Genomic DNA, 14,167 nt, shown 5'->3' with positions numbered 1-14,167 from the left:
TCACCTCAACTGTCTCTCATGGCTTCTCTCTTCTGTAGGCAATGTTCCTTAGTTACAGATCATTACTGGTGTGGAGTCCTACCTGTTTTGAATTGAGTCACTTCCTTTCTCACCAGTTTCATGCTTTAAAACTTTCCCATTTCTGTATAATACTTTACAAAATGAAGCCAGCTTCCATATTGGCCCACTATTTTGTTTACCCTCCACATTGGCTTCTTCTTTTACTGTGGCCCAGTTGACTGGGAAAAATGTTTAAATGTTTAGAATATTTTTCATATTTTTTTATAAGTTTCCTAACTTCGTAATCTTCAAATACTACATAATATTATTCATTAGACTTTAAAATATCCTGACAATATCTCTGGCAATCATATTTATTCTTATTATGGGGAAACTGAGGCACAGTGAAGAAAAACAAGTTCCTAATAAAATTAGGAACCTAATAAAATTAGCAACTGAATTAGGAGATGTAAACTGAAAGACTACAAACAAATCCTTTGAAAATTAGAGTCCCGGGTTCAAACCTCAATTCATTAAAACTGTAGAAAAGGGAGGAAAAATTCTATCTTTGAGCTTACAAATAATAATTTTTAAGTCAATTTTTATTATTTTTCTGCATCTAGATGGAACTTTTTTCCCTTTTGTCCATTGTGTGACCAAACTTAATTCTGAGAGTCTTCTTTTTCAAACTTCTGTAAATACCCTTCTCTTACAAATGTCACCAACCCCGACAATCTCCACCTCCATGATTCTCAGAACTCCTGAACCAAGAACATCAGTAACACCCTGAACTTCTCAGAAATACAAATTCTCTGGCCCTACCCACCCCAGACCTGAATCAGAAACCCTGGGGGTAGAACCAGCAACTGTGTTTTAACAGGCCCTCCAGGTGATTCTAGTTTATGCTACATTTTGAGAACCAAGATTCTACCTGTTGATAATCTTTAGGGTCTGACATAGATGTTATATACTGAATTCATATACTGTAGGGACCACCCACCCAAGTCAAGCACCAAAATGATTTCTGGGGACCTACATAGTTCGAGCTATATTAGGAAGGAAACAAACAGGGAAGCAAAAGTCCCAGTCCAATTCTTTCATAAACACATGCGAAAACAGGGCTCACAGCAGCTTATCAGCTTCTGAAAAGTGGCAAGTTGTAAGATGGTTATTTTCTCACCTCACTTTTTTTTTTTTTTTTTTTGGAGACAGGGTCTCACTCTGTCGGCCAGGCTGGAGTACAGTGGTGCAATGTCTGCTCACTGCAACCTCTATCTCCTGGGTTCAGGCAATTCTCCTGCCACAAGCCTCCGAAGTAGCTGGGATTACAGGCATGCACCACCATGCCTGGCTAATCTTTGTATTTTCAGTAGAGACAGGGTTTTGCTATGTTGGCCAGGCTGGTCTCAAACTCCTGACCTCAAATGATTCGCCAGCCTCGGTCTCCCACGGTGCTGATTACAGGCGTGAGACACTGCACCCAGCCTTCTCATCTAACTTTTTAAATCATACCTGTTCCAATCAACTTTGAATTTCATTAAACATAGGCGAACTTAGAATTTCGTTAAACATACGTGAACTATTGTGTTTACATCTAAGTAAGTATAAAGTAAATCTGTACTCTGCTGAAAGCAGTAACTCATATTTCTGTCTGATGATTCTTGTTTATTACTTAGAAGCTTATAACCAAAGCCAAAAAACAATTTTAATAGGTTCAGTAAAGCCAACTACCACATAGATTTTACTTTATATAAGAATACAAGATAAAAGATCTTTAGACACTTTACAAAACTGCCAAACTTGCTAAAGAAGATGAACCTGATAAACAGCCACAGGTACACAGCCTGTGCACTGAAATGTACGTGGGAAAGCACAGCGCAAGAATTTCTTGAGCTGTCCTGAGGGTTACATTAACCAGAGCTTCTCAACCTCACTGCATATTCAAATGGCCTGGGAGCTTTTAAAAACCACTCATGCCCAGTCCCCATCCCCTACAATCTGACAATTCCCCTGGGCTCAATGTCACAATTCCCTACAACTAGCCTACATATCAACTTTTAAACTTTTTTTTAAAGTTCCCAGGTAATTCTGATGTGCAAAATGATACAAACCACTGTTAATACACACAGTTTTAAAATTCTGAGATGTTAGACATGTCCTTTTCCTTGGGCATATGATTCAAGAACTATGTCACTCAACAGGTGAGTGCTTGACTCACAGAATAAGAACTGTCTTGACTATTAACTAAGAATAAATTAACCAATTTAATCCTAGATCTTGATTTCTAACTCATGGGATGACAGTGCCATGCTTTTTTTTTATATATTTTATTAACGTTTTTAAAAAACTATTTTGGCCGGGCACGGTGGCTCACGCCTGTAATCCCAGCACTTTGGGAGGCAGAGGCAGGCAAATCACCTGAGGACGAGAGTTCAAGATCAGCCTGACCAACATGGAGAAACTTCCTCTCTGCTAAAAATACAAAACTAATGGGGCGTGGTGATGCATGCCTGTAATCCCAGCTACTCAGGAGGCTGGGCAGGAAAATCACTTAAACCCAGGTGGCGGAGGTTGCAGTGAGCCGAGATCACATTATTGCACTCCAGCCTGGGCAACAAGAGCAAAACTCCGTCTCAAAAAACAAAACAAAACCAACAAAAAAAAAACTATTGCAAGCTTCCACTCAAAGACAATTTAAACGTTTAATTATACTATCTGCAAAGATTACTCTTCCACAACAGAACACAAGCTCAGTTCTAGCATTGCCTAAGCACAGATGCTCTTTAACCTGTGACCGAGTTACGTCCCAATGAAACAATCGTAAAGTTGAAAAATCTTAAACCATCATAAATCTGGACCATTTATACTTGCTTTATCCACAAGGTACCACAGTGCAGCAGGCACAAACTGACATTGCTGGATCTAGCATAAGACATTCTGAAATGATGTTCAAAATCCAACCGAGGAGAACTGTTGAAGACAGCACTTCAAGAACAAACAGTTTGACATTTAACATGAGATAAGTGTATGCGTATACCCACTTTAATGAGAACTGCAAAACAGGAAACAAAATTCATCTGGTCATTTCTCTAACACAGAATAACATTTTCACTAGAAGATAGAGCAAGAAAAGGACTTAAATTTTGATTAAAGTTTCCACTATTTGTTTACTCCCAAAGACTTTTCCCTTGATGCTAGACCTCCTCTTCTTATCAATTTGGAACAGAAATAATAATCTGCTAATACATACCTGGGAGCTTTTTAAATAAAGTGAAGATGTGGACACTCCTATAGCTAGAAAGATAACAAAGCAGGTGTTTAAAACTGGCTCCACAATGCAATATATAAAGCATCCAAAAAGGTATTATATTTAAATTATGGAATGCTTCCACTTTAATTCAGGCACAAAAAGACTTGAATACTTAGGGGGTAAATAATCTTTTCTCTTCAAAGAGAAAAAAAAAAGGTAATATAGCCGGGCGAGGTGGCGGGAGCCTGTAGTCCCAGCTACTCGGGAGGCTGAGGCAGGAGAATGGCGTGAACCCCGGGGGGGCGGAGCCTGCAGTGAGCCGAGATCGCGCCACTGCACTCCAGCCTGGGAGACAGCGAGACTCTGTCTCAAAAAAAAAAAAAAAAAAAAAAAAAGGTGGTAGGAGGGTCTATCCAACCACACAAGAAATGTGCAGCAAATTCAAAGAACTCAAAACCAGGAATCATAAAGGAAACCCCATTCTGTGGGCAATCCTGAGGCCAGTTTTCTCCATATTTAGATTGGATCCAAAAAAGAAGTAGTAAAGCATATTCCCCATTAACTCAGTAGTCTTGCCTCACAAATAGTGTGCAAATTACCTTCCAAGACACTGAAAACCCTCTTCAGAGAGGATATAGCCAAGTTGAGGAAAAGGAAAAAAATACCCACTTTAAAATGTTTGCTTTTTAAATCCATATTTGTTACTCTTAATGCGTGTCCAATTAAGAGACAGAGAATACAAAATGTTTAGTGCTCTCAATTATGTTACAAGACAAATATTTTTCTAAGACACTGTAGTTCATCTACCTTAGGGAAACATTCATCCAGTGTGTTCTCACTGGTCACAAGTCATGACTGTCTCCTAAATGTCTGTAATATCTGTTTCTCCTTCCACATCCAACCACAAATGCCCTCCTTCAGGCTTGACGCCTGCCTGCTCTCTTCAATCACACCGCTGATAGAGAAAAACCATTATGCCACCTTCATCTAACTCAGTAAATGATATGATTTGGATCTTTGTCCCCTCCAAATCTCACACTGAGATGTCATTCCCAATGTTGCAGGTGGGGCCTGCTGGGAGGTGACTGGATTGTGAGGATGGATCCCTCAGGAATGGCTTAGCACCATCCCCATGGTGATGAGTGAGTTCTCATTCAGTTCACAGGAGATCTGGTTGTTTAAGAGTCTGGAACCTCTCCCTTCCCTTTCTTACTCCTGCTCTCACCATGTGACATGCTGGCTCCCCTTCACCTTCTGTCATAATTTTAAGTTCTTTGAGGCTCTCACCAGAAGCAGATCCCAGCACCATGCTTCCTACATATCCTGCAGAATCGTGACCCAATTAAACCTCTTTTCCTTATAAACTACACAGTCTCAAGTATTTCTTTATAGCAGTGCAAAAACTGACAAGCACAAATCAGCCTCATTTACTATTTATTTATTTATTTTTTAAAATTATTTTTTGAGATGGAGGCTCGCTCTGTCGCCAGACTGGAGTGCAGTGGCATGATCTCAGCTCACTGCAACCTCCGCCTCCCGGGTTCAAGCGATTCTCCTCCCTCAGCCTTCCGAGTAGCTGGGACTACAGGCGTGTGCCACCACGCCCAGCTAATTTTTGTATTTTTAGTTGAGACAGGGTTTCACCATGTTGGCCAGGATGGTCTCAATCTCTTGGCCTCATGATCCGCCTGCCTCGGCCTCCCAAAGTGCTGGGATTACAGGAATGAGCCACCGTCCCCCACCCTCATTTACTAAAGCATAATTTGTTCCTAGGTCTGACACAGAGTTTACCGAGAATTTATTACTATACATAAACGCTACAATTTCCAACAGCAAGAAAACATAAAATATTAATAAAATTAACGAGTAACCTAAATTATTTGTTAATAATACAAAAATAAATATAAAGTTTGGGAAAAAGTTGATGTATCTTTAAGGATTAAATAGCCTAACATTTTCTAAGGTTTTCCCATCCTATTTTCCCCCAAAATAAAGTTATTAAAAGCATGAATATAATGATTCCCTCATGCATTTTTATGGGTAAGAGAAGCTAATCCACATATTGGACTTTTTCAGAATTATTGTTTTTGGAAACACACTCATGCCTGTATTCATTATCTTAAATTGAGGGAACTAAGAGTGAAAATAACTAAATTTAACTATCTATTCAAAACAACAAAAATAAATAACTTCTCTAACTAAGAGAATTGTTCCATCATTTTATCTTCAGCAGTACTATCAATGTCTGAATGTTTGTGTCCCCTACCCCAGCACAAATTCATACATTGAAATTCTAACCCCAAAGGTGATGGTATTAGAAGGGGTGGTACTAGAAGGGGTGACTGGATCATGAGGGACACTAATCCCCATTCATGAGGGATTAGTGTCCTTATAAAGGAGGCCCAAGAAGACCCCTAGGCCTTTCAGCCACGTGAGGACACAGAGAGAAACTGCCATCTATGAACCAGAAGGCAGGCCTTCCTCAAACACCAAAGAAGCTAGTATCTTGATCTTGGATTTCCCAGCCTCCAGAACTGTGGGAAACAGATTTCCGTTGTTAATAAGCCACCCAGTCTCTGGTATTTTTGTTACAGCAGCCCAGACAGACTAAGACAAGTATCAGGAAATGACTTTCCTTCAGTCTGAATGCCTCCTGCGTGCAGGATAGGCTCTGGGATACAAAGATGACTAAGCTTTGACCCTTGCCCTTGAAGAACTTAATCCAGTCTTCCTTAAAGACACTTGTAACATGAACTTTTCTATTTCCAGTTGGAAGTGTAAGAACAAGAGTAAAAAATACAGAAAGAATAAAGCAGGAACTGAAAGACTACAAGCTGTGAAATAACCTGTGGCCAACCACTGAGGTAATGCGACACTGCTCGCTTTTCTGAATTATCTGACATGCAAAGATCTGTGACATTTAAAGAACTCTAAGCAGTGGTACCTTCAGAGATGACATTTTAATCATTGTTTAACAAGCCTAAAAGGCAGAAGGGTTGAGAAGTTAAACTGCGATTGCATAACTTTTAAACATGTTATTTTGAAGTGTTAGAATTTAAACGTGAAGACATCTAAACAATCCTAATAACTCCAGTTCACACAGGCTTTCTGAAATGCTTTAAAAATGATTAGCCAACAAAAAATGAAGGGGGGGTTCAATGCCCACCCATAATAAAGACCGAAAGCTTAGTAATCACTCCTATTTACTGGGCCCTTACTATGACTCAGAAATTGTTCTTAGTGCTCTCTACACAATAACTCGTTTAATCACAGCAATCCTTCCAGACAGAAATTACTATTCCAGCTCTACAGATAAGGAAACTGAGGTGTAGAGAAGTTAAGGAACTAATTTTACAATATACATCTAATGTGCAGGGGATTTTTAAGCCAGGCAATCTCACTCCAAAATCTATAATGATCTTCCCAATATATAGCCCTGACTGCTTCTTGGTACTGCCTAAAAACAGAATGCACTAAGTAAAAATTTTAACAAGTATGGAAACAATTTTTTTTTTTTGAGATGGAGTCTCACTCTGTCTCCCAGGCTGGAGTGCAATGGCACGATCTCAGCTCACTGCAACCTCCATCTCCCAGGTTCAAGTGATTCTCCTGTCTCAGCCTCCTGAGTAGCTGGGATTACAGGTGCCCACCACCACGCCTAGCTAATTTTTGTATTTTGGTATTTAGGGGGGAATAGAGATGGGGTTTCACCGTGTTGGCCAGGCTGGTCTCAAACTCCTGACCTCAGGTGATCCGCCCCACCTTGGCCTCCCAAAGTGTTGGGATTACAGGCGTGAGCCACTGTGCCCAGCCAGAAGTATGGAATTCAGTGAAAATGTAAAAGGAGGCACATTAGAAAAACTGCTTTGTTGGATAAAATAAGAGGATATAGCTTTCTCTGAATATAGCTGCTCAGGCATGGTGCGAGAGTGAACGGCTGTTATTCAAAAGAAAACCAACAACTAAAAAACTACAACAAAATTTACTTTAAATTCACGGAACACTGGACCCATTGTTTTAGCTATAACCCCATATCTGAACAGTATACACATTCTTATAAACCTTCATCTAAAATGTTTGAACTGGTGCCATCACCAGCAACCCTATGAAAGCAAGTCTATCATAAATAAGCAATGAAAGGGAGACTAGAATTTCAACTGATTGCTACAAGTAGGAAAATGAAGTCATTGCCCATAATTAATCATGCCATTTGGGGGCGGGGGGGGGGGGAATCAGCAAAGCTGTGTATACAACTAGATAATGATGATAATAATAATGACACTTATAATGGATTATCCTCACAATCCTATCAGATAGGTACTATCATTGTTCCCATTTTAAGAGCGGAAACTGGGGCTAACAGGTTAAGCATTAGCTACCAAATGACCAGGGATTCACACTACAGAGCTGTACTCTGAGAACTCAACACCAATTCATCTTAAGTCTGATGACACAACATTGGGTGACAGTTTTATCTAAGGGTTTAACATTCCGTTCTTACGTAAATATAAGAATAAACATAAAAATCAAGATAACTGAGACAGGAAGAAGGAGAAAGGCAGGAAGCAGCATATACCCTGAGTACCTCCCTTGAGAGGGACTTAAAACCTCCTAGGAAAGCAACATAGCTTGGTATTGATATAACCCAGCCTCATGACATTACACAATCCCAGCAAGATGACAGTTGCATGTACAATCACAGCCTTTGCTCTCATTCCTTCCATAACCTGGACTTTCTGCTCTGGACCCGTCAGTATTTTCTGGGCCTGGTGGAAACCACCTGCTGGTAAACTTCCAGTTACTCAGCAGCAAGCTGCCTTCTGTAAAGGGGTTTCTCAGGTCAGCGTATGGAATGTCTATTTGTAACAAATAGCTGTGCATCAGTCCATGTTGAGAGGAATTGCTAACTTGTCATGTGCAAAATAAAGCCCCCAAACATTTCAGAGATCAAGAGTACTCCACAAAGCTGAAAGTAATTTTTCTTCAATCTTTCTCCAAATTTCATGTAAATCCAATCATGGAAAATGGAAAAATCTTCTAATGAAGCAAATACATATACACACACATGTAAATATATATTTGTAGTATAGACACACACAGGTAAAAAACTGGTCTTGAAACTAACATTTAAGTATCATAAGGTAAGCTGGAAAGTTGGTAGAGTAATTCAGATTTTCCTAGAAATTCTGACTCTCTTGGCTTAGAGCCTCCTGGGAGGACTAACTCTCACCATATACAGCTTTGGATCAATCAGAAAGAAAGATGGCCATGATGCTAGGGCTACCCCTGGCAAATGACTTGCTATTTTCAATTCTAGAAGATTTTCCAAGTGAGGCAAAGTGTTCACAATAACATTTCAGCTTGTTAGCAATCCCTCACAAATCCACCAAATACTAAAGAAATGGGTTTCAGCCAGGCACACTGGCTCATGCCTGTAATCCCAGCAATTTGGGAGGCCGAGGTGGGAAGATCACTTGAGCTCAGGAGGTTGAGGCTGCAACAAGCTATGATCTGATCGTGCCACTGCACTTCAGCCTGGGTGACACAGCAAGTCTGTCTCAGAGCCAGGTCTTACTTTTTGAGACAGGGTACCCTGTCTCAAAAGAAAAAAAAAAAAATGGTTTTCAAGGCAGTTTCTTATGTAGAAAACAAGCTCCCAAAATCCTAATCTTGTAATAGGAAGAAACATTTCCATTTGTAACACAGACATTTTACAAATAGTCAAATAACAATTCATCCAATATAATAAAAGTTGGCAAAGATTTAGAATTTAATGCATTCACGTTACAGTAATTTTACTTTCAAATCACCCAAATATTTTTTACCAAAAAACTGGTTGCAAATTTAAGCCAAGACAGAGATTCACTACAATCTTTGAAAACAGGCTTCATTTGCAACAGGTGCTCTTCCTGGGGTTTAAGCTAGTAAAACAGGAATTTCTCATTTATATGCAAAGTATGTATCAAAGGGAGAGCTCATATACATGCTTTGCTTTTGAAGTTTTAGTCTACCTCAGTTTGCAAAACCAAGCTATGACACCATTCTTGTCATTTCACAGTCAACAAAGCAAGAGACAACCCAAATTCCCTAGGACCTGTCATAAAATTCTTAGAAAGAATGACAGGTCAGTGTTTTAATGTGCCAAACAAGTCTAATAAATGCACTTAAAGTGTCACATAAGGAAAAAAAAGTAACATTAAGGTCCCTGTGACATTCTGGATGCTGATTCATACATGGAGGGGCGGCGGATGGGAGACAAATGAGGAAATTCAGAAATGGTGAACAGCTCTCAATGGTGTCATTCACAGAGCCACTGGGCACAGCGTGGTGTTCATCAATGATACAGTTCGCACACTCACTGAGGCAGGGGGAGAATTAGACACAGAGCTGAAGAAGTCTTACGGAGAACAAGCAAGAGTGGAAAAAGTTTCACATTCGAATAGCTTCAAAGCTACAGCCATCTCATAGTAGTGCCCTCTCTGAATTCCCCTTTGACCACGCATTCTGTTGTCATTGAGTCATTTCGAGGTCTCTATTCACTTAACACAAGTTAGCAGATTAACTGCTATGGTAAAAGATTCCTAAATTATTTTGGACCAAAACCATTAGCAATTAAGTACCTTTAAATATTACTGTTTACTAAAATAATGGTGCTTCCTAAGAATTTTACTTTAATCAGTATTTTTTATCACCATAACACCCACCTATTTTCTTTAGCCTCACAATTTATATATAATAGTCTTAAATAAAAAACTACAGTATTAATGTAGGGTCATTATAAAAGTTCTTTAGAATTTAAACATATTTCTCTAAAGGAAACTCATTAACTTCAATTATCAATGCAATCTAGTATTTCAAAGTTCTTCTATCGAGATTTAGAGATGCTAAAAGCACGTAACTAAACATCTTTAAACTGCCATAAGAAGAGTAAAATTTAAAAGAAAAATTATCATGCTTGAATGTAATACCAGAGCCAGTCAGGACTCCAGTCAGTAATTATTCTCAAGCTGTGTGGCTGGGGAGCAGGGTGAAGATACACTGTTTCCTGTCACAACTGAATTCACATCTAATTCGAGAGCTAAGGAAAGGTTTATGCATATAACCAGACTGTGTAGTGCTACCTCTACCTGCTCCTCCAGAATTCAGGGAAAAGTCAGGCAGTAGTCTGGGAGAGCTCTTGAAAGAGACAGGCCTAAAGTCTTAAAGGAAGCATGATGTTTGTTTTGGCTGGAGGATTTTACAGGGAGCAGATAAAAAGATGGCATGTGTAGACAGGAAGGAAGGCTGCATTGCCAGCACCTCAGCCCAGACACAGATATGAAAATAATGGGAGAGACCCAAGTGTGCCCTCTATTAATTCCTGAACTGAAGCAAAGGCAAAATTCATACTGACTGCTAAGATTCTTTCTTCCTAACAATTAGCTCTTTATACACTTTGATCTGGCCAAGAGAAAATAAATCTTTTGTCTAGGATGCCATAGGTATAGGCTGACCCCAAGTGAGAATAAACTATGACCTTTTTTGGCCCCTTCAAGACCTATGATTCATGTTTTATGGGAAATATTGAGAAATATTCCATTAGAAATGAATCTGCGTTCACAGCATATTGTATGCTTCCTGTGTTTTCTTCCTTATCACCAAGGACATTCCCATAAAAACAATTTTTTTTTTCTTTTTTAATAGACAGGGTCTCAGGATAGAGTGCAGTGGTGCAACCATAGCTCACTGCAGCCTCAAACTCCTGTGCTCAAATGATACTCCAACCTCAGCCTTCTGAGCAGCTGGGACTACAGGCATGCACCACCACATCTGACTAATTTTTTCTTTTTTTGGTAGAGATGGGTCTCACTATGTTGCCCAGGCTAGTCTTTAACTCCTGGCCTCAAGCAATCTTCTGCCTTGGCCTCCCAAAGGGCTGGGATTACAGGTGTGAGCTTCCTCACTCAGCCCATATTCTTCTGTATTAATTTGCTTTCAACTTCCAAGCTGCCTTTTAATGAGATCACAATGAGCTTCTGAGGTCTTTCTAATGGTGTCATAAATGTCCTATAGATAAAATTATCAGGCTAATAAATTCAGTTACAAGTAAAGAGGACTGACCTCATACAATGTGATTTTAAAGTTTCTAGGAAGGCCCAGCAACCAACTCCACTCCCTACCTGAAATCCCCACAAAGCAGTCCCTAATCTAAGGGCTGGTGTTAAAATAGCAAAGTTATTAGACTGACAGTTTCAACCATGGCATAATCAATGAGTACGACTTCAAAATTTCCAGGAAGGCCACCACCACCCATCACCTTCCCCTCAATTTAAAAAAACACCGGCCGGGTGTGGTGGCTCATGCCTGTAATCTCAGCACTTTGGGAGGCTGAGGCGGCCAGATCACGAGGTCAGGAGATCGAGACCATCCTGGTTAACACAGTGAAAACCTGTCTCTGCTAAAAATACAAAAAATTAGCCAGGTGTGGTGGCGTGTGCCTGTAGTCCCAGCTACTTAGGAGGCTTAGGCAGGAGAATCGCTTGAACCCGGGAGGCGGTGGTTGCAGTGAGCCGAGATTGTGCCACTGCACTCCAGCCTGGGCAACAGAGTGAGACTCCATCTCAAAACAAAAAACAAACAAAACAAAACAAAGCCACTCCCACCTGTTGGCCAGTGTTCAAAGAACAGAAGTAGAGTTTCGATCTCTTAAATCTCTAACAAAATACAAATATTCCTTTCAGAAATTTCCATTACAATGTGACCATTTTCAGATTCCTTCCTAATAGGTTTTTAAATGACAAAGAACTGCCTCCCACTGTACCTACGAGTCCTCTCCCATTGTCCTGAAGCTGGAACCCTACCTGGCCCCAATCAACAACAGCTGGAGCTGGAAGCCCCACCTGGAAGCTGAGCCACCCCAAATCTGAACCCAAACCTGATTTTGGGCAGAAATAATTTAATGAGTTGTAAACCAATACTCCCTGCATCACACTGCCTGCTAGTCACTGCTCAACCAGTATGTCTCACTCCGTTAACAAAGTGCTCGCCCCTTGCTTATTCCCAAGACTCAGTCTCCACCATCCACTTTTGTTCTGCAAACCATCTGTCTCATTCTGGGTATCTAAGTACTCATCCTGGTATCCAGCTCAGAATCCTGTTACTCCAGGAACAGGAACTTAACCTTACTCTTGTCAAGAGAATGGAGTCCTCCCTGACATAAAGGCACAGAACAAGGAACTCAGGGCATCAGACGTACCAGGGAAGAAAACTCGACTCTGCCTCTTTCTAGCTATGTGACTTTTCGACAGGCCTCAGCTTCCTTATGTGTAACCACACACTCACTAAAGGAAAGAATGCATAGCACAGCCTGAGATGAATAAATGTTAGCAATGGTAGAGATGACGTTGATCACTGGGACCGTGGGGATGACACAGCAGCTTGTGTTGGAATTTACAAATACGCTGCCTATTGCCACATTTTATGTTGCTATATTCTACCCAACTGGAATGAAGCATTCACGAACTCATACTGGGACTCATAAAGGGTTTCTTATTTTTTGCCTGAGTGACTGCCTTTTATACATTAGTGGCAGTCAATGAGTCTGAATTTGGGGTTCAGCCTGCTGGGCTGACTTTCCTTCCAGTTTCTGCAGTTCATCCTATTGCCCCAGTGCTTCCGAAACCCTAGCAAAGCACCTGGATCCAGGTCCTAGTCCTCATTCCATCCTGTGCCATTTCAATCAATTGGGCCAGGTACCACCACTCCCCAAAATGAAGATAACCATAGTATCTGAGACTTCAGAAGAGAACAAAGAATAGGAAGCCTGGAGGGAGCCAAAGATAAATGGCTCCATAATTCTGTTTTGGTCAAAGGCATTTTTGAAATCACTGGAAGGAGTGTTAGTGTCACTTATCTCCAAGTATCATCATGAATAAATACAAAGCTCCCTTTGTGAAGAGAGCAATATACTTGCAACATTTCCTGCAAAGTGCACCAGTTATAACATGGATTAAAAAAAGAAAAAAGTATTACATACATATATACACACAAAAAACACATAAATACACACACGTTACATACACACACACATACATACACACACTCCTTAGACACCAAAAAGTAAACTTAGGTGGAATGAAAGAGATTTTATGCATGTTCATCCACTAAGTGATGTGCTTTTATAGATTCTATTACACATACTCAGTTGTAGAGGGACATTATGTACTAGCCAATTAATGGGGTGCCAATGTTACCATAACCAGAGCTTAAATGCTTTCTTACTGAACTGAAAACCTCAGCTTCATCCCATATAGGTGACTTTCATCTCGTTTTCCTAGTGTGATTTTTTTTTTTTTTTTAAGATACAGGGTTGTAGGATTCTGAGGTTTTAATTGTTCACAGTACCCGTTTATTATAGTACTACAAATAGGTGAAAGACTCTATAGTCCATACTATTTTAAAATATTTCTTCTCTTCCTTGACATGAAGTTTCCCCCTATTGTTAATAGACTAAGACTAGGTTTTGATTTTAAATGATTTAGAATTCCAAAGATCAATTTCTGGGACACAACAGAGAAATGCAGAGTAGAAATCATTAATAAAAGTGATTAAATAATTTCATATTAACTTCAATTAAAACTCATTAGCCTTGAATCTTTAAAAATATACTCATTTCTCAAGAAATATTTTCTAAGTTTTTGTTCTTATAGATACAAAAAAAAAGTACAAAGCAACACGCTCTACTATTATGCAAGGCAAAAAAAAAAAAAAAAAAACTGTTTCTATACAGCTTATTGTGGGAAACTGAAACTAAAGGGCATTTCCCCTAGTTTGTTTGTATATTGGTAAGCAAGTTCAGGTATTAATAAAGCCTCAGATTAGATTCCAGTTCAATTAATAACCCAATACTGATTTCAATTGCATGCCATTTACCATTTG

At 39.7% G+C, this 14,167-nt stretch overlaps 1 protein-coding gene across 5 annotated transcripts in view; it reads right to left on the bottom strand.

Moving 5' to 3' along the window:
* FNDC3B (fibronectin type III domain containing 3B) overlaps window positions 1-14,167 on the bottom strand; it is a 365,202-nt gene that overhangs the window by 255,659 nt on the left and 95,376 nt on the right. For 2 of the 5 annotated variants that reach the window (XM_063621670.1, XM_063621668.1), the window contains exon 1: window positions 5-2,637. The exons of the other annotated variants lie outside the window; for them this stretch is intronic. The gene's annotated coding sequence lies outside the window, so the exon portion shown is untranslated. Of the gene's footprint in view, window positions 1-4; window positions 2,638-14,167 lie in introns of those variants that run through there. 5 annotated transcript variants of the gene reach the window in all.

This window comes from Symphalangus syndactylus, chromosome 17, assembly GCF_028878055.3.
Source record: "Symphalangus syndactylus isolate Jambi chromosome 17, NHGRI_mSymSyn1-v2.1_pri, whole genome shotgun sequence".
Classification (NCBI taxonomy): domain Eukaryota; kingdom Metazoa; phylum Chordata; class Mammalia; order Primates; family Hylobatidae; genus Symphalangus; species Symphalangus syndactylus.
This window is presented reverse-complemented; position numbering and strand designations above follow the sequence as displayed.